The following is a 20,965-nucleotide window of genomic DNA, read 5'->3' as shown; positions in this document are numbered from 1 at the left end:
GCTTCATCATGGCCAAAATATTCAGAGAGCATTATTGTACTTGTGACTCATATTTTCCAGTTTTATTTAACTTTTATTTCAAGTAACAACACACACTCACTGGGGCCCACTTGGGGGTAGAGGATAAGAGGGAGAGGTTCAGGAAAAATAACTATTAGGTACTAAGCTTAATGCCTGGGTGATGAAATAATCTATATAACAAACTCCCATGACACAAGTTTACTTATATAACAAAGCTGCACATGGTTATGTTTTATAAAGTTAAATGTACACTTACCATTCAACCCCATCAATTTTACTGTTTGTTTTTTGACCATGTGAATTCAAAACTTACCTTCACACAAAAACTTAGACACCAATTTTTGTATAGGCAGCTTTATTATAACAACAAAAAACTTGAAAGAACCTAGATGTTCTTAAATGGGTGAATTAATATATGGTAGTATACTCATACAACAGAATACGACTCAGCAACCTAAAAGAGCATGATGTATTGTTTTATACAACAACATGAATAAATCTTAAATGCATTTTGATAAGTGAGAGAAACAAAACCCTAAGGGTACATGTTTCATGATGTTTCCATTTATATGATATTCTGGAAAAGGTAAAATTAAAGGGATGAGTTGCTAGTTCCCAGGATTTGGGGGTGGGTGGAGCATAGAGCAACTTTGGGGGTGATGAAATTCTTGTGTACGACATTATGACAGTAGACAAAACTCGATGCATTTGCCAAAGCCCATAAAACTGTACAAAAAATTAGATAATTTTACTCTATGCAAATAAAAATTTCACCAGAATATATAGGAAACGAGAAGGAATGTAGACTGTGACAAATGAATTCAAGCTTGTTACACATGAATGACATCTCTAAATATGGAGAGTGGAAAAGAAAAGCGCTTGCCGAAGTAACTTTAGAAAACAGTATTTTGACTGGATATTGTGAAGCTAAAAACAAAATAACTGTACACAAACTCTGTACTCTGATTAGAAAGGCTACTTCTCACAAGGAAACAGGTCAGCAAGTAAGTCTGAAACTATTTTATAGCTATACTTGAACCGAATAAATGGGCAAATACAGATAAAGAGAATTGTTAAGGTAGAAGTCATAATTAAGCAAAGAGCGAATGGAAAAAAAAAAAAAAAAAACTGTGCTCCTGGAGTGGAGTCAGAGATATCTGTATAAAATATATACACATATGTAGATACACACACACAGAGATGGATATACGTGGGTGTAAACATGGGTTAGTATATATACATATATAAGTTTTCTAGCTTTGTCTTCTGAGCAGCTATAGGCAGTGATACCCTAGTAGCAGTGAACAAACTTGATGCCTCTCAACATATCTTTATTTTTAAATAGTATTCTCTCGTACAAGGAACCGGGACTCTTTAAAGAAGTGGTTGATTCTAGGGATATGCAAGAAAAATATAAATTAAACCTGGGTTATTTTGTGTTCCTAGAAGGAAGTTTCAATTAAAAAGAGTGGGGCCTTTTGAAAGACATAAGAATTAACCTGAAAGGGGTCCCAATATCCAAAGTTGGAACAATTTGATCAGCAAAAAAAAATGATAATGTTGAATTGTAGCATAATAAAATAATTGCTCATAAAATAAAATTAATATTCATATGCCAAACTGATATAAATAAATAATAAAGAGAAGGGAAAGTTCTTTCATACAGAAGAATTTTAATTAATCAATTTTGAAGAAAGAAAAATAGAATATCATCATTAGAACACTATATTCGTAATTACTGTAGGCATAGAGATTGTTGTGCAAATTAAGAAGAGGATGTGTTTAATTAAAACAGTATATGTGCATAGTCTCAAAATATCTCCCTAAATAAATATTATTTACAAAGTATAAAAGTGTAACTTTACTAGAGAGACACCTGGAAAACACCACTTTAATCAAGTGATGAAAGTTAATATTATCAGTATTAAGACTTATAGTCACACACACCTTACCTAAAGCACTAAGGGGCACCTCACCATTGTGGTGTTCTTTGCTCAAATTCACAACTTCAATCTAACTAGAGAAGACAGTAGAAAAAAACAAATTGACGCACTTTCTATAAAACCATTGACCAGAGTTTTTAAAAAGTGTCAAGGCCATAAAAAAAACAAAGACTTAGGAACTGTAACATATTAGAAAAGAGTAAGAAGATAAGACAAAGAAATGCAATGTAGGACTCTAGATTAGATCCTTGGACAGATAAAAAGATGTCAGTGGAAAAACTGGTGGAATCTGAATAAGCATATAGTTTGATTAATAATAACGTTAATTTCTTAGCTTTGATTGATGTAAGATGATTATGTAATATGTGGGGAACTGGGAGAAGGGACTAAGGGAAGTCTCTTTACTGTCTTTGAAATGCTTCTTTAAGTCCAACATAATTTTAAAATAAAAATGTAAAGAGTTAAATTTCTCAGTGTTAGAATTTACTTTTTTAAGTGAGTATCTTTCAGATCCTGATATATGGGAGTCCTCTGCAAAAGGTATTCTACATTAAATATAAGATATATATGTTCTTCTGCTAAAAGATCTTGAATCTAAGAAAAATCTTTAACTCAATGTAATGTTTTTAACTTTTTAATCATAATAACAATATTGTATATAACTTAGGCCATGTTTATGTTGATTAAGCCATTCCGAGTGTATGTGTGTGTGTATATATATATACACATATATACAAATATATATACGTATATATACACACAAATATATACATGTATATATGTATATATTTATATATGTATATATACAAATATATATACACATACACACAAATATATATACACATACACACATACATATATACATATAAAATAGATTCTTTAGAATATGTTATGATTCTTCTACAGTGTATGAAGATCAAGTGGAAGACTACTGAACTTGAAAAACTTAACTTTGACTCTCAAATCTGCTGCTGATAGTACTATGTGAATGGGATATGATTTGCTTTAATAAGTCTGAGATTTGCACTGTTATAAACTCTGTATAAATTGAAGGTAATAATTATCTTTCTGGGTCACCATTTTAACAGATTTATTAAAAATATAAACTATTTTTCTAATTTATATGTGACATTTAGGGAAACAGAAAATTTAGAAGCATAGGGAGAAAAAGAATTACTGTATATTTATTATCTTTATTCCTATGCATGTGTTTACATAATAGGAATCACATTACATACATTGTTTTGTTACTTACCTTTAAAAATGTAATTAACTAGTTTGTTTATTTTGACTATTTTCTAGAGCAGTTTTAGATACATAGCACAATTTAGCAGAAGATACAAAGATATCCCAAATACCTCCTCAGATATATACTCCCCTATTATCAACATTCTCCACCAGAGTGATACATTTTTTAAATAATTGATGAATCTACATTGACACATCTTCATCACTCAGAGTCCACAGATTACATTAGGGTTCCTTCTTGATGTTGTATGCTCTGTGGGCTTGGACATAGATAACATGTACATTCCATTAGAGCAAGATACAGAGTAGTTTTACTGGTCTAAAAGTTAATTTTATTTTTTTCATTTAACATTGTAACAGTAACATTTCCAATGCTATCACAAATTATTTTCAAGTAAATCTAATTGTTGTATTATATTACAATGTCATATGCATATGTGTATATATACATTATATGTGTGTATATTATATTCAAATATTCATATATGAATATATGAATATTTAAGTGTTTTCAAGCTTTTTCTTATTGTAAACAATCTCTTGATGAACCTGTATATTTTTCCCTGTGTCTGAGTTTATTTTCTACTTGTAGGTCAATTTCCTAGATATTTAGCTCTGAGATGTATTGCGGGAACTGGCCAGCAGTCTGCAATGCAACGGGGCTCTCTCTTTGCTCCCAGGCAGATTGGCAGGTCGAGAAATAATAGACACACACAAGATAGTGAAAGCTGAATCCAGGGGGGTCACCGCCTTCTGGTCCTGTGGTGCCAACAATGCACTGGATATGCCAGCATTTATTATTGAGTTTAGTGAGGGCAGAGGTAGTTTAGTGAGGGATTTAGGGTCATTTGATTATGAGGTGAGATGGTCACATGGGGATGAAGTAATTCTTTAACATAACATCTGTATGCAGAAGTACAGTATACAGAGATAAGAATTTACAGTATAGTGTGTGCATCAGTAATTTCTAACAGAGCCGTAAAACAGGAACAGCAGTAACAGTTACGGCAAAAGCTGGTTACAAACAATTCATAGAAACAGGACCTGAAGTTTAATTTCTAACAGAACCTTAAAACAGGAAGACAGTCTTTCCATAACCCATGATTAGCAAGATATTAATCAGCAGTAACAGTTGCAGCAAAAGCTGGTTCCAAACAATTCATAGAAACAGGACATGAAGTTAGACAACTGGTTAGACCAGAAATTCTCAGAAGGGAGTATGCCTTAACCCTAAAGAGGCCTAGAAGAGCCGCAGCAAGATAAGGGCGTTTATAGCTCTATCTTATCCATATGGACAGGCGCCCCCCCACCCCCCCATCCATTTATAGGCTTTCCACGAGGGTCACATTCCATTCCCAGAGCTATGAACACCTACTTTTCTGGGATAGGAATCTTGGTGATGTGAAACCTCCCTGACTGCACATTCATTCATAGGCTCTCTGCAGGGGGAGGCACATCATGTGCTGTTGGCTCATTCTGGCAGTCCAACCTGGCATTGTCTTTACACAATCCTGCATGTAGTTTTGTATTTACAACAATCAGGAGCATTTCATCTTTTATTCCATAGCAATAGTTTCAGGGGGTCTCCCTACAAGGATGGATGGATTACTATCAAGGAAGGTGGCAGGGAAGAGCACTGAATTGGGTAGAGGGAGAATTTGGGCTCTGATGCATGATCAAAGTGATCTCAGAGAACTTCATGTGAAACTGTAAGCTGAAATACTCCTTCAGATTTATCGTGAGTTGAGGTAGAAGGGCTAAATCTTTTTATCAATGCATTTACTAGTTACTGGTTTTGAGGTGCTTAAGGGAAGGGAGCAAGACTTCAGGTAAGAAGGATTTATACAGCATAGCTGTTCCCAAAGAGGGCTTTCTGCTGCTGACATTCCCAAGAAAAAGTGGAGTAATAAGTTCTTTCCTGATGGTCTGGCCCACCACAGCATCTAATATAAAGGTTGTCACAATTTTCAAGGCTCTTTATATATTGTAGCAAATATCTCTGCAAAACTGTTGTATAATTGCAATTAGTGCTGATGTATTAATTAACAGCTAAAAGTTCCTTTAAAACAGTTCACATAATAAATTCTTAGTCTATTTAGTTTGTTCATGAAATACCTCACTACATAAACTTTAACAAACTATTATCTGCTCTTACTTGTATATTTAATTTTACTTAGATTTTATGAAATGTTTAAATATGTTTTCTTACCTTAAAATTAGAAAAATATTCTATTATACTTGGCTTCATAATGTACAGTTTATTTCCATATATAATCTTGCAGAAATTTGTTTTTGTATTTAACATTATGTAGGAAATACACTTTTTCTGTTTCCAAACAAGAAGTCACTTCATGAATAATCAAATATTTCCTCATTGATTTGAAATGTCACCTTTATTACATAATAAATTATCATATACACATATTCTCCATGCTTTCCATTGATCTATTTGACTATTCCTCCATCAGCACCACACTTTCCATTAATAAAGATTTATGATGAAAACCTCTCTCCATACTTCTTTTTTTTCTCATTATTTCCTTGGCTATTTCATACATTTAATCTCTGAGATGAAATTTAGAATCAGTATGTCAAGTTATAAAACAGCCACAACCACAAAAAACAAACAAATCGAAAAGAGATTTAGGATGGATTTGTATTGAATTTATGTATTAATTTTGAAAGAACTGGCATCTTTACAGTACTAAGTCTTTTCTCCAAGCATGTGAATCTATTTCATTTACTGACGTCTTCTTTTATGTTGTCACAGCATTTTTTTTTCAGGTGATTTGGCATTCGGTTCAAGCATAGATAAGAAATAGAATGGAATATCTGTATAAATCGATTCTAGGAAGAGTTTGGGTCAGGATGACCTAGAATGTTGGCAGTCTGTTTCAGTCTAAATTTCCAGACTATAAAAACTGTACATTTGAATATTTGTATAAACTTCAAGCATCTCACAGTACAATCTTTTTAAAGTTCCTTTTTGTCTACGTTTTGTATAATATTTTTCTGTGCAGCAATATTTTAGAATCTTCTCTCAAAGGAAGGGCATTCACTAAAAAAAAAAAAAAACAGACCAACGTAATAGTTGATCTGAGACCAAGATTTGCTTTCTGTGACAATGTTCTTAGATTTTTCTTTTTCAAAAAAGTGATTTTTTAACTTTTACCTATAAAACATATTGCTTTCATTTTTATAGAAGTCATTCCAAATGCAAAGGTTAAGAATTTCTCATTATTTCTTTCTAATAATTTATACCATGATTCTTATATCAAATTATTTAATACACATTATGATTATAGAATCAACATATTTTTGTGAACAATTTGGAAAATATAAATAATCCTTCCCTAATTATATTTTGCAATTAATAGCAAACCTGAGAAATCACTGTCTACAGATTTAAGTATTTCTCTATTATCTTAATATAAAAATAACAAAGCAGGTATTTTAAAACTTTTATAAGATACTTTCCCAAACACTCATAATTCAAAAAGATTATACTGAAGTATTTAGTATCATGGAATAATGTTTGAAATATATATTTCATTACATATATAATAATATATAATTATTCCATGATGTTAAATATACTTCAGCATAATCTTTTTAATTGACACATAATATCCTACCATATAATGTTAAAATACATTGAACTAATCCATTATATGTGGCTTACTAGGTTATTTTCATTCTTGTTTCTCAGAAAAGAATGCTGAATCTAAGCAAATGCTTATTTCCTTAGTATCAGTACCTAACACTGAAATTACCAATAGATAATATAGTTTTTTTTAATGATTTCAATGTATATTGCCAAACTGTGCTCTGGTAATTTGGTATCAGTTCACATTTGCATACATATGTTTGAACTCTATGCTCCAGACCGATTTTTAGTAATGAGAATGCAGCAGTGAATTAAACAGACAAACATCTAAGACTTCATGTAGCTTACATTATAGAAAGAAAGCAAAAATCATCAAGATAAATAGATTTACTTTTACATACACTATATACGATCATTATGAACTGAAGTGTATACTGAATTCATATGTTGAAGCCCAAGTTTCCAATATTAATCTATTTTAAAAAAGAACTTTTAAGAGATAATCAAGGTTTAAGGAGGTCATCAGGATCAGATCCCACTCCTATAGGACTTACAGCCTTATAAAAAGAAGAAGAGGGAAAGCTCTTTCTCACTTTCTACAGGCGTCAACCAAGACACGGCTGTGTGAGCCTACAGCAAAAAACGGACTGTCTGTAAGCCAGGAAGAAACCTACACCAGAACAGAACCATATAACCACTCTAGAACCCTGATGGCAGAATTCCAACAACCGTGAGAATATAAGTTTTTGTAGTTAATAGTCATAGAAATAATAAATCAACACAAAGAGCAATATGGGTTGTCAAGGGTGCTGAAGTTTTATAGAGCATTCAGAGAGTCTCACTGACAAGATGTCAATAAATATATTAAGATAATAAGGAAGCCAGCATGCAGATATTTGGATAAGAGCATTTCTAGGCAGAAGGAGCAGAAATGTATAGGTCCTAAGGTTAATATATTTGTTATGTAATCAAGAGACAACAAGGAATGCAGTGCTACTATAATGCACCAAATAAGTGGAAGAATAGTTGCTGATGAGGTTGAAGAGATATTTTTGGAGCAAGACGATACAAAACGTAATAAAGACTTGGGCTTTAATCTAATTCTATGTGTAATAGTCAGAAGTCTCCAATAGAACCAACCTACCTTCCTTCCTTCCTTCCTTCCTTCCTTCCTTCCTTCCTTCCTTCCTTCCTTCCTTCCTTCCTTCTTTTTCTTTCTTACTTTCATCTATGTATGTATGTATTGACATCTATCTATCTATCTATCTATCTATCTATCTATCTATCTATCAATCAAAGAGGAGACTTATTAAGAGAATTGGCTTTCATGATTATGAAGGCAGAGAAGTCCCATAATATGCTGCCTGTAAGCTGATAAAATAAGAAAGTTGGTAGTATAATTCAGTTCAAGTCCAAAGGCCTATATAACAGGAAACCGGGGAGCTGGCATGTCTCCCAGTCTGAGGTTAAAGAGAGGTAGAGGTGGGGGATGCTGATGTAAGTCCTGAGTCTTGAAGCCCAAGGGCAGGAGAAGATGGATTTCATAGCTCAAAAAACAGAGACAGAGTTCACCCTTTCTTAGTTTTTATTGTTCCATTCAGGCCCTCAACAGAGTGGATTTTGCCCACACACATTGTTTAGGATCTATCTTTCTTGCTCAGTATACCGATTCAAATGCTAATCTCTTCTAGAAACTCCATCACAGAAACATCTAGAAAAAATGTTTTTTTTTTTTTTTTTTCTTTTTTTTTTTTTGAGACGGAGTCTCACTCTGTCGCCCAGGCTGGAGTGCAGTGGCCGGATCTCAGCTCACTGTAAGCTCTGCCTCCTGGGTTTACGCCATTCTCCTGCCTCAGCCTCCTGAGTAGCTGGGACTACAGGCACCCGCCACCTCGCCCGGCTAGTTTTTCATTTTTTTTTAGTAGAGACGGGGTTTCACCGTCTTAACCAGGATGGTCTCGATCTCCTGACCTCGTGATCCACCCGTCTTGGCCTCCCAAAGTGCTGGGATTACAGGCTTGAGCCACCGTGCCCGGTCCAGAAATAATGTTTTGCTAGCTGTCTAGGTATCCCTTAATCCAGCCAAGTTGACAAATACAATTAAGACATGATATGACATACATTTTAATAAACTCACCCCAGTTTTTCTGCTGAGAATGTACTGGAGAACTGCAAGAGTATAATAGGGATACCACTTAAGAGACTATTGCAATACTTTAGATACATGGTAGTGGTTTGGACCAGATTATTGATAGCATGAGTAGCAATAACTAGTCAAATTTTGAATATATTTCAAAATAGAGGTAGTAAGATTTTATTTTTGATTGGATATGGTGGCAAAGAGTGAAATATAAATAACACCAAACTTTTGGCCTGAGAAAATGCAAGAATAGAATTATTAACTCACACAGGGAATTATGGAAAACTACAGAGAACATTTTGAAGGAAAAGTAAAAAGTAGGTTTTTGGATCTGTTAAATCTGAGATGCTTATTAGATGTTTCAGTAGAAATGTCAGTAGGCACTTGGATAAGTGAGTCTGGGAATTAGGGAGAGGTAGAAGGTAGACATCTTCAGAATACAAATCTGAAGATATAAGATTGGGGTTCACATATGGTGAGTGTGAATATAAAAATATTCCAATGATTAGCTCCAGTGTACACCACTATTTCACTGTGGATTTGAGAAAAAGGCAGCAAAAGACTAAGAAAAAAAAGGTCAGGATTATCATAGGAGAGATACTAGTGAATGAAATGTCTTGGGAGCAAGTGAAAAAGGGTTCCAAATAGGAATGATTAAGTGCAGCTGATAGATCAAATTAAATGATCACCACATTTATTAATAATTAGAGACTATCATTGGTGACCTTGACATGGGCAGTTTCAGTGAATTGGACAGGGCAAATTCTAAATGAGGTAGATTCTAGAGAAAATGAGAGAATGTAGGTATAGACAATACTTTCAGCAGTATTGCCATAAAGACTTCAAGATAAATGGATGCAGTATCTAGATGGAGAAGTAAAAAGATGTTTGAAGTTTCTTAAATTTATATATTACTTATTCTTCGAGATGAGAAAAACAAGGTTATTATTAATTATTAACCACATAAATAAGGTCAAATATCCCATTTAAATGATTCAATTGAGATGGAAAATTGAGGAAGTAGAGACAAAAGAAAACTGTTGAAGTACCGTAGTTAAGTATTTGAGAGGATGGAGGCACTGGCGATCAGGCAGGAGCAGACACAATCCATCCATTGAAACAAGAGAGCAATGAAGAGAATATGGATGATAATTAAATTAGGAGTGTAAGGAAGCTTGCTTGGTACATCTTCTCAGCATTACGAATTAACATTATTTAAAAATGAGTACAGACCTCAATTCAATCAGCTGGAGATAGGTATTGTAGACATGAGGTCAATGGACTTGAAATCTGCCTCCAACTTTTGGCGAAGTAAATGTATAAGTAATCAGAAATTAGATGTTGCTATAGTTTGGATGTTTGTCCTACCAAACCTCATGTTGAAATTTGAGCCCCAATGTTGAAGGTATGTCCTAATGCAAGGAGTTTGGGTCATAGGGACATATCCCTCATGAATGTCTTGGTGCCATCCTCTCGGTAAAGAGCAAGTTCTTGCTCAAATAGTTCTTGTTATCCTTTTGTAGTGAGTGAGTTCTTGCTTTATTAGTTCTCCTGAAAGTTGGTTCTTAAAAAGAGCCTGGCACCTCTCCCCTCTCCCTCTTGTTCCTCTCTCACCATGTGATACCTGCATATGCTGGCTTCCCTTTGACTTCTGCCACCATGAGTGGAAGGAGCTGAGGCCCTCACCAGTGCCCAGTCTTGAACTTTCCAGCTGGAAGAAAAATAAGCCAAATGAAGCTTTATATATATATATATATATATATATATATATAAATCAGTATCATACATTACTTTACAGCCACACAAACAAAGACAGATGGCTTGCATTAAAAAGTGGAAGAATGAAGCAAATTCACAAGGAGGAATAACAAATATTTTTTAAAAGTAGCGCATACAGCTCCTGTAATAGATGACTTTGACATGACATTCTCAGTTCTATACTTTACATTTAGCAATTAAGTTCCATAAAAGTCCCAAGTATCCATCTAAATATGAGTAAATTTGCCTCAAAGTCTATTCCATGATATCATATGTTTCATAATTAACTCATGTAGGGAGTGTGTATGTGTGTGTGTGCACACGCACACACACACAGATACCCAAATGTTGTTTGGCCTTTAAATTTTGTTATGGATATTTCTGCCTCTATGACTGAATATATCAGACTAACAATCTTACTAACACGAGCTGTAAAAATAAGACTAAAAAATGTTTTAAAAGCCTGTTTGCAAGCCGGGCATGGTGGCTCATGCCTGTAATCCCAGCACTTTGGGAGGCCGAGGCAGGCAGATCACCTGAGGTCAGGAGTTCAAGATCAGCCTGACCAACATGGAGAAACCCTATCTCTACTAAAAATACAAAATTAGCCGGGTGTGGTAGCGGGCGCCTGTAATCCCAGCTACTTGGGAGGCTGAGGCAAGAGAATCTCTTGAACCCAGGAGGCAGCTGTTGCAGTGATCCGAGATGGTGCCATTGCATTCCTGCCTGGGTAACAGTGCGAGAGACTCCATCTAAACAAACAAACAAACAAAAACCAGTCTGCAGATATTATAAAGCAATCAAGGCAGCCAGGTCTTGATGGGCACAGTTTCTGTAGAGAAGAAACACATTGAGGTGAGATTTACATTTCCTCTGGGTGCATTTGCTCATTCACTACACTGGACATAAATGTCAAACAGAAAACAACATTTTAGAGCCCGTGGCAGTCTCTGTGGGTTTTGTAGACAAAAATTGGAGCTCAAGGCTGCCAAAGCAACCATGATTTGAGGAGTCAAAATCTTGGAGAAAAGAAAAATACTGTATAGAGAATGCAGCCTAATAGTCTTCCAGCAATTTCGAGTCATTTACTGATTCTTAAACTGCATATGCCCAGGGCAAGTTATTGTGAATATAAGCAAAACACAGTTAATTAGAGGATAAAATGTTAAGTAAAGAGAGCAAAAGACTCATTTGGCTGGAAAGACAAAAATTGGAATTCAGGAACTGCCAAAATAGTAGGGGCACTTGTAAACACCCAAAACTTTCAGTTTGAGATTCAGTTTTGGTTTTACCTTGGAGATAAGAGAAATTAGAATAATGCCAGACCTCACACAAGAAGAATTTGATCTAGAATTTATTCACGATGATCTTTTCATATTCTATGCATTTTCCAAAAGTAAACTTACGAAGAACTGATGACAAAGAAAAATTATAAAATCAACTATAGACTCATTACCTTCAAGGAATAATAATAAAGGTAATGGCCAACTTTTCATCATAAGCCATGGAAGCCAGAAAACACAATGACATCCTTACAGTGCTGAAAGAACTGGCAAACTATAAAATTCTATATTCACTTAAAATATATTTCAGGCCGGGCATGGTGGCTCATGCCTGTAATTCCAGCACTTTGGGAGGCTGATGTGGGCAGATCATCTGAGGTCAGGAGTTCCAGCTCAGCCTGGTCAACATGGTGAAACCCCATCTCTACTCAAAATACAAAAATTAGCCAGACGCAGTGGAGCGTGCCTGTAGTCCCAGCTACTCGGGAGTCTGAGGCTGGGTCCAGGCGGCCTGGAGGAGCGCAGAGGCCGTGGATGTTGACAGATCCGTGGCCCAGTACGCTGTGGGGATTGCCACGCTAGAAAGAGACGTCAGCCTGGGCCCAACCCCCATCCCCGAGCTCACACACCAGCGTCGGACTTGAGAGCGCCTCCTTCCTGGAGGACGACTTCATCCCTTCGCTGTGCTGAACATGATGATGGGCGGAGGCGGCTCCTTCTCGGCTGGCGGCCTCGGCAAGGGCATATTCTCCAGGCTCCACTCAACGTGCTCAGTAGGCACCACTGGATGTTTAACGCAACCTCCTACCACCTCAGCTAAGAGGACACTGGCCTCCTGTGCATCCATGCCAGCGCCCACCCGAGACATGTTCGAGAAATCGTAAAAATCAGCACGAAGGGATTTATTTTAATGGGCGGAACCCTGGACGCGATGGAGCTGGAGCGAGCCCAGGCGCAGCTGACGTCCATGCTTATGACGAACCTGGAGTCCAGGCCTGTGGTCTTCGAGGATGTGGGGAGGCAGATGCTGGTCACTCGCTCCAGAAAGCTGCCACAGGAGCTGTGCACACTCATCCGCAACGTAAAGCCGGAAACCGTGAAGAGAACTGCTTCTAAGATGCTCCAACGGAAGCCGGCAGTGGCCGCCTGGGCGACTTGACCAACCTGCCTACTTATGAGCACATCCAGACCGCCCTGTCGAGCAAGGACGGGCGCCTGCCCAGGACTTACCGGCTCTTCCGGTAGAGCTGCTCCCTGACCTGATGGATCCAGGAGCTGCAGCTGGGGCCTGCTCTTGCGTGTTAGTTTGGACACGAATTTAGTCTAAAACGCTATCTCGTTTTACAAACAGTGCGAACAGTGTCGCCAGAGCACCCACGCACTTTGCATTCCTTCAGAACTGAATGTGCCAATCAGTGGAGTAAATACTGACACTGACCACGGCAAGCCAGGAAGCAGGTGAAGTCCCGAGCGCGGGAGGGCAGCGTGCCATGAGGAGGCTGGGTCAGCGCTCCCCCTCCTCAGGGGATCTCAAGGCACGTGGTGTCGGGCAGGTTATTTGAGAGGAGCAAGCCCTGAGCCAGGAAGCAGCAGAGGCCAAACTATCAGAGCCTCCCCAGTGGCCACCAAGTTCCTATGTCGGGTACCAGGACTCACCTCTGACAAACGGGAGAAGACAAGGGCCTGGTCAGCTCCGAGGAGCGCGGTCCACGTGTGTGCACGCCTGCTTCCCTGGTAAGAAAGAGCTGTTATCTTTCTAAAAAAAAATAAAAAATAAAAAAAAAAGTATTATTCAATCTTTCTATTATTTTTGCACCCATTAACTGTCTGCACCTCCTTTGCCCCAGCCCCGCAACCACTCTTCCCAGTCTTTGGTAACCGTCATTCTACTCTCCATGGCCAGGAATTCAAATGTTCTGATTTTCAAATACCAGGAATAACTGAGAACACGCAATGTTTGTCTTTCTGTGCCTGGCTTATTTCACTTAGCATAATGATCTCTAGTTCCAACTATGTTGTTGCAAATGACAGAATCTGTTTTTATGGCTAAATAGTACTACATTGTGTATATGTACCACATTTTCTTTATCCATTCATCTGTTGAGGGACCCTTAGGTTGCTTCCACATCTTGTCTATTAACAGTGCTCCAACAAACATGAGTGTATGGATATCTCTTAAATATAATGATTTTTCTGGCTCATACCTTATCTCTATGGTTGGCTTTTTTGAGAAACCTCCAAACTGTGCTTCATACTGGTTGTACTAATTTACAATTCCACTAACAGTGTACGAGGGTTTCCTTTTCTCCACATCCTTGCTGGCAATTGTTATTGCCTGTATTTTAGATAAAAGTCACTTTAGCTGGGATGAGATGATATCTCACTGTAGTTTTGACTTGCATTTCTCTGATGATCAGTGATGTTTCAAATGTCTGTTTGCCTGTATGTCCTCTTTAGAGAAATGTCTATTTAAAATTGTGCCTCTTTTTTTTTTTTTTTTTGAGACAGAGTCTCACCTTGCCACCAAGGCTGCAGTGCAGTGGTGTGATCTCAGCTCACCACAACCTCTGTCTCCCTGATTCAAGCAATTATCCTGCCTCAGCCTCCCAAGTAGCTGGGATTACAGGCGTGTGCCACCATGCCAGGCTTATTTTTGTATTTTTAGCACAAATGAGGTTTCACCATGTTGGCCAGGCTGGTCTCGAACTCCTGACCTCGTGATCCAGCCACCCCAGCCTCCCAAAGTGCGGGATTACAGGTGTGAGCCACCGTGCCTGGCAAGTTTTCCCGTTTTTAGTTTTTTTCCTATACAGTTGTCCAAACTCCATATATATCCTGGATATTAATGCTTTGTCAGAGGAGTAGTTTGCAAATATTTTTTCCCATTCTGTGTGTTGTCTCTTCACTTTGTGATCATATCCTTTGCTGTGCAGAAGCTTTTTAACTTAATGCAATCCCATTTGTCCATTTTGTTTTGGTTGCCTATGCTTGTGCATATTGCTCAAGGAAGTTTTGCCACAACCAATGTCCTAGAGATTTTTCCTAATATTTTTCTTGTCGTAGTTTCATAGCTTGAAGTCCTAGATTTAAGTCTTTAATACATTTTGATTTGATTTTTGTATATATAGTGAGTTAGGGGTCTAGATTTATTTTTCAGCATATGGATACCCAGTTTTCCTAGCACCATTTATTAAAAAGACCATCTTCTCCTCTGTGTATGTTCTTGGCACATTTGTCAAAAATGATTTAACTGTAGGTGTGTGTATTTGTTTCTGTGTTCTCTATTCTGTTCCATTAGTTAATGTGCCTGTTTTTATGCCAGTACCATGCTGTTTTTGTTACGATAATTCTGTATAATAATTTAAAGTCAGGTATTGTGGTTTCTCCAGTTTTGTTCCTTTTGCTTAGGATGGCTTTGGCTGTTTTGGGTTTTTGTAGTTCCATGTAGGTTTAAGGACTGTTTCTTTGTATTTCTGTGAAGAATGTCATTGGTATATTAATAGGAATTGCATTGAATCTGTAGACTGCTACAGGTAGTATGGACATTTTAACAATATTGTTTTTTCCAATCTATCAGTATGAAATATCTTTCCATTTTTTGTGTGTCCTCTTCAATTTTTTTTCATCAGTATTTTATAGGTTTTCATTGTAGAACTCTTTCTCTTTTATGGCTAAGTGAATTCCTAGGTATTTAATTTTATGTGTGGCTATTCTAAATAGGATTGCCCTTTAAATGTCTTTTTCATATTGTTTACTATGGGCATATAGAATTGCTACTGATTTTTGTATGTTGATTTTGTATCCTGCAACTGAGCTGAATTTATTTATCAGCTCTAACAGTTTTTTTGTGGAGTCTTTGGGCTTTTCTAAATATAAGATTATATCAGCTGCAAACAAGGATAATTTGACTTCTTCCAATCCAGTTTGATTGCCCTTTATTTCTTTCTCTGGTGTGAATCCTGTGGCTAGGACTTCCAGTATTGTGTTGAATAGCAGTGGTGAAAGTGGATATCCTTGTCCCATTCCAGATCTTAGAGGAAAGGATTTGAGTTTTTCCCTATTCAGTATGATGCTAGTTGTGGATCTGTCACATATGGCTTTTATTATCTTGAGTTGTGTTTCTTCTATATCCAGTTTTTTGAGTGCCTTTCTTATCATGAAGGGACGTTAAATTTTATTGAATGCTTTTTTGGCAGCAATTGAAATGATCATATGATTTTTGTCCTTTATTCTGTTGATATGATGTATCACATTCATTGATTTGCATATGTTGAATTATCCTTGTATCCCAGGGATAAAACTCCCAGGGTCATGGTGAATGATCTTTCTAATGTATTGTTGAATTCAGTTTGCTAGTATTTTGTTGAGGGTTTTTGCAACAATATTCATCATAGATATGGCCTGTAGTTTTCTTTCTAAATGTGTCTTTGGTTTTGGTATTAGATACTGGCCTCGTACAATGAGTTTAGAAGTATGTGCTCCTCTATTTTTCAGAAGAGTTTGAGTAGAATTGGTATTAGTTCTTCCTTAAATGTTTGATAGAATTCAATACTGAAGTCATCAGGTCCTGGGCTATCCCGGCCCGCGGGATAGTCAGTGTAGGCCCTGGAGGAGGGGGTGGGAATTTGGGGAACAAGAGACACGAGAAATGGAGACAAGACAGTGCTCTGATCAAGTCTCGTTTAATGGTGGTAATGCAATGCCTTATATACATTTGGAGGGGAAGGGGTTGGGCTAAGGCGGAAATGACCTCATTGCGGAAGGCGTGGCCAGATAGGTTTCGCTTTCTCTGGTCAGACGTCATGTTGCGCCTGCGCTGTCAGGTAGTCTTTTCGCGGGCGCGGGAAAAATGAATGAAGAAGAAGCAGGAAGAGCTCCATCTTTTAATGGCGGTATTAATACAGGGAAGAAGGTAGATCCAGGGAGAAGGTGTGGAGTGGGAATGAATATAGCTCAGGCGTTTAATCTTTAATTATCATTCGCTATGGCCGGGGCGTGCAGCTCCGGACACTGGGCTTCTCTTTACTGGGAGATTTTTTATTATGGCTTCAAGCTCATTACATGTTATTGGTCTGTCCAGGTTTTGGGTTTCTTCTCATCTAGTCTTGGTATGTTGTATGTATGTAGGAACTTGTGAATTTTCTACTTTTGGCTTTTATTGTCTTCTCTGACATTCTTTACCCTGATGTTACCACATATATTTAACAGGAGAATTCCTTAATATTCTCAAAGGCACAGCCTGCATTATCCTCAAGTGCTTTAAAATATTGGCTACTTAGGGACTACACTCACCATGCCCAGTTGGGATTATACTATTGCATTGACAATATGGGTGTTTTTCCTATGCTTTCAGGAAACATCATCTGTGAAAATATAATAGTTTAATAGTTATGATATATATACTGAATATGATATTTAATAAAAACTTTTCATATGCACACTATTATTTATTACAAGTATAAGATTTGTATTTTTTTAAAAGTAAGGAAATAAAGACTTAGGATAACAATGTGATTTACCAAGAGTATTTTGTTATTAAGTGATATATCCCTGAACACAGGATGCCAAACTCCAAATCTCAGAATTAAATGCTATCTTGATTTATATTAATTATCTTTTAGTAGACATTACACTAATGCATATGTATACAAAATGCACAAAATTAAACCTTTTGTCTTAAGGAGATATTGGAGAGACAGTGTATGTCCCTAAACTGTATTTATCCACTATGTCAAGGCCAAAGTTTCCTTCACAGAGCCTCACTGGGTAACCTTTTTATTAGAAAGAACCATCTTCATTGCATGAGCTGTAAGTTACCAGTCACCAATCTTAGCTCTGGTTCTATGTGTCTTACCAACAAAATGTGTGGTTTTGAGTAAGGTCATAAAATTTATATGAGTCTCACTTTCTTCCTTGGTGAAAAATATGCATAACTACTAGAATAGTAGATAATTCCTGAATAGGCTGAGATTGTTCCTGCCTCAGATCTTTGGCTTTAGCCTTTCTTTTTAGTTAGAATTTCATCCACACGTTTTTCTTCTAATTTTATTTTACCTGTTTGTTACCAGAATTCGCATTGTATGTGTTTTATATGTCTAATTTCCTTTTGTGTTTCCTAGAATATAAGCAGCATGAGGGCTAGAAGTCTGTTTAACTTTAATGTTTTATGTCTCATGCCTAGAGCACTGTTTAACACATAGTAAACACTCAATATAAATTTTCTTTAATGAATGAATGAATACATAAATATTTGTAAAAACTAAATGAAGTAATATATAGTGAATGAAAATGAAACACTTTCATGGCATTCCATTATTATAACCCTTTTACTTCGTAAATATTTATTCAATGCATGTTCATTGCTAGGATTTCAAACGCTTTCACCTCGTAAATATTTATTCAATGCATGTTCATTGCTAGGATTTCCATGTGCCTATTGTGGTCTTTAATTAAATGAATCAGGAAGCTAGACCAGTCAATGATGCCAAATAAAACTAGTTAATAATGCCGAATTTTGTGCTCAGTTTCTCCAGGAAAAAGATTGTGATACGTCTTTCAATAGTAGCAATAATGGAGACGGAAGAATGAGAGGTTGGGAGAGAGGTAGATGTGATTTTGTTTTCTATAGCAAATGTAATGAAAAATGATGGGATTAAATGGTTAAGACTCAGGAATGAAAATTAAAATGATTTCCCCATTCCCCGACTAAGCATGTGCTATTGGCAAGCTGTAGAATTTACACTCATGGGCCCCAGTAAGGCCAGGGAACAAACACCATGGCTGGAAACCTGGCAGAGTTAGAGTCTGATATTGCTTCTGTGTAACTGCACGTGGCTGAGGCTTTGGCAGTTCAATAGAGGAAGGTGTCTGTACCCTCAGCCCCATGAATAACACGGATAAACATATATTTTATACAATAAAAGTTTTTATTTCCATGTATAATATCTAGATATAGTATTTAAAATTATTGCTATCTATTAAAATATTTCTGTAACTTTTTGTTTTCTTTTGTTGGACTTTTGCTAATGTGGATTTCGGTAATGTCTCAGTAAGCAGTAGTAAGTATAAAAGCTATTCCATTCTTTCTCTGGAACTAGGCAAACATCAGCGGTTCAGGTAGTCAGTAGCTCTTCCTTGATTATCAACATTATGAGCTAGGCTTTGATTTAATAGTCTTGAAATTTGTTGAGGAGCATGAACACTTTTAAGAATTGCTTAAACAATAGCTACTAGTTTCAGCCCAGGAAATGCGCACACACACACACACACACACACACACACACACACACACACACACATAATTTTTGGCATATAATTTCAGGAGAGCTAGAGATCTCTTTACACTGATCCATGAACCTAGGAAATTTTCTGTCCTTTTAAGTAAATGGTAAACTCAAAGCTCTAAAATATGAACCATGCTTTCTATTTACTGTGAAAGGTCTCTCTGCACATTTTTTGGATATTTGCTGAATTAGAACATTATAACTTTTTTACTGAAAATGTTCACCTGCTTTTAATTCAGCTTATAATAATGAGATCTACTTAGTGTGTGGGAATTAAAGTTATTTAACATGGACAATTGTAGCAAGTACACACAAATAGTACACAGAGTTGGGTTTGAATCCTAACTTTGTCGACTTATGAGGACTCTTTCGCTTGTCATTTACAGAAAATCTAACCCAAATTGGCTTAAGCAGAAATATAAAAAACAAAATGACAGGGAACTTCATTAGTGGTCAAACTTTAGACACATCAACCTAGGAAATCAAGTGCTACATTTAAATATTGTTTCTCTCCTTATGATAACTGACTTTCATCCATTTAGGTACAATTCTCTGACAAGCTACATTAGATAAGAGCTAACAGGTCCCAGTTAATTTTCAAGTTCACTAGAGTTAGAAAGAACATATTTTTTGATATATCAAACTGAAGATGAATTCTTTTGTCTTAGGTCATGGCCCTGTATCTGAACCAATTACTTTGGCCAGGGTTTGAAATTGGCCAAATCCAATTCATATATACACCTCCAAAACTATCAGGGATAGGTGTCAGGTCTCCCTGAAGTTCACTGAGATCCTCTGAATTGAAGCCAGGATGCCATGGTCACTAGAAGAAAACTAGTTAATAGTTACCAAAAAAATAAAAGGAAAAGATGCAAGACTGGCAAAAACAACAGATGTTTGCGCACACAGCCCAATTGCTATCTGTGTGCCCTGGGACAAGTTACTTAACAATGTGGCTGCCAGTTTCTCTAACTATGAAGCAGGAATAATAATATCTATCTTCCAGGGTTTTCATGACCATTAAATGAGATAGGCAATCTACATAACTTTGGCATAATTACATATATAATAAGTTATCAACAAATAATACTGTTTTCTTTTCATCTGTACCTCCTCTGACTCCTTGCTCTCTTAATCAATATCAAATGCACAGTATAGTTATATTTTATCCAAAACATAAGAATCTTTTAAAATTTGGATAAATCTGTTAGAATTTCTCCTTTTTAGACTTCTGTTCTCCATACTCCTTCATAATCTCTGCAGTCTAGAGCAAGTAGGACTGATACAGAGAGGAGACAGCCAAGGGTCCATGGCAAAACCCTGCCTTCTAGCCTAAAAAAAGCATGAAGGCTGAAAAATCAAACTGCTGCTCCCGGATGAAGCCCACCCTTTCCCGACTGTTTCTCTCTGACTAATGCCCACCTATAGCCTGGGAGGATAGAGTGGAGCCTTAGGCATTTCATGCCATTTGCAACCGGGAGGAGCCTGGCCTCTTCAGTTCCTGTGTGATGACCTGGGATTCAACCTGTGAGGTGGAGGGCCTGTTAACAGGACTTCATCTCACTTTGCTGAGTTTTTTATTTTCCTTTTTTCTTTTCATCCAATAAATTTTGTTCCCCACCCTTCTATGTGTCCACGAACCTAATCTTTTTTGGTCATGTGACAAGAACCCAGTTTTAGCT

At 36.7% G+C, this 20,965-nt stretch overlaps 1 pseudogene; it reads left to right on the top strand.

Moving 5' to 3' along the window:
• The first annotated feature begins 857 nt into the window (after positions 1-857).
• On the top strand, positions 858-13,245 carry LOC100427958 (mitochondrial-processing peptidase subunit alpha pseudogene; annotated as a pseudogene).
• Positions 13,246-20,965: the final 7,720 nt, after the last annotated feature.

The sequence above is a fragment of the Macaca mulatta genome, chromosome 5 (genome assembly GCF_049350105.2).
Source record: "Macaca mulatta isolate MMU2019108-1 chromosome 5, T2T-MMU8v2.0, whole genome shotgun sequence".
Lineage (NCBI taxonomy): Eukaryota > Metazoa > Chordata > Mammalia > Primates > Cercopithecidae > Macaca > Macaca mulatta.
The sequence above is the reverse complement of the archived record's forward strand: the minus strand, read 5'-3'. Positions and strand labels throughout refer to the sequence as shown.